Raw genomic sequence first — 1,338 nt, 5'->3', positions numbered from 1 at the left:
TTGAATTCAGGGAGCGCTCATTCCCCTGAGCCATCTCCCGGGCCCCCCGCAATCACATGAGTCATAACGGTGCAGAACCTTTGCTTTTGTGCTCAGAGAAAGATGTGGTGACACAGCACTGCCGTACAGATGGAGAGGGAGCCTCTGCTGAGTGTGAAGACGGAGGGGGCAGGGCCTCGAGCTAGGTGTGGGGGGAAGCCTCAGTGACAGCTGCGGTAAGCGAGGAACCCCATTCTCGCCCGGAATCTCAAGATGGAGCACACCCTGCAGGGACGGCTGTTAGCCCACTGAGGCTGGTGCTGGGCTTCGGACTTGAGCAGTGATAAAACTGAACGTGCGTGTCACAACGCAGCCAATAAAGTAGCGCGCCTTTACGGTCTGTGTTAGGTGATACATTGTGTCAACTTGGCTGAACCAGCTCCCGCAGCTCCCAGCATGGGGGCCTCGCCCTGCAGGTGGGCAGGGCCCAGGAAGTGAGAAAGGCAGGAAGCCGCCCTGCCTGGTTTCCTGCCCCCCAGCCCGGCTTCTGTGGAGAAGGCTGTCTTTGGAGGAGCTTGCTCTTGGCAGCCGCGCCACTTTGGAGGAGCTCTGATCTTCAGCATGGAGCACCAGTCTTTGCAGTCAACGTAGAAAGAAGAGAGAGGCTTGATGGACCCCGCTGCAGCTGCTGCTCCTCCTCTGCTCTTCACTGATTTCTACCACATGAACTGCTGTCATTTGCCTTGGAGCCAGCGGAATATGGACTGAACCCTCCAGTAACTGTGAGCTAAATAAACCTTTCCTTCCTTCATTTTGAGTGTTGGGTATTTGTCCCAGCAAGAGTAGAAAGTAACTAAGACACGGTCGCAGCAAAGGGGAAGAATGCAGTTACAGTGGAGAGACCAGAAGAGAAGGGCAGCAGAGCACCCCACCTTCACCTGCCGCCCATGGGGCTGCCTTTTCCCTGCTAACAGGATACTATTCCTCTTTCAGGAGGCTATAATTTTGCAGCCATACAATGCCTTTGAAAGTATTTGGGGTAAACATATCACAAAGATTTATTGGAGCTTTATGCTGCTCTTCTCCCCCCAAACAGAATTTCTTTGCCATTACAAGGTTTCATAGGACGCAGATTTCATGAGCCCCTGACGACACTTTTATTTGGAGAGCTGAAGTGTGTGAAAACTGTTTCTTTTTACACCTGCTTGACATTTAAAGGGAATTGTCTCCTTTAAAAAAATAAAAACAAAGCCTCCTTCCCCTTTGTGTAGTATATGATTTAAACAAGAAAGAATACTTTATTCTTTTATGTGATGTATTTTGGGGAAGGGAAGTCTCCGAAATCATTTCTGTCTTCTA

This window comes from Octodon degus, unplaced genomic scaffold, assembly GCF_000260255.1.
Source record: "Octodon degus isolate 3935 unplaced genomic scaffold, OctDeg1.0 scaffold00014, whole genome shotgun sequence".
Lineage (NCBI taxonomy): Eukaryota > Metazoa > Chordata > Mammalia > Rodentia > Octodontidae > Octodon > Octodon degus.
The sequence above is the reverse complement of the archived record's forward strand: the minus strand, read 5'-3'. Positions refer to the sequence as shown.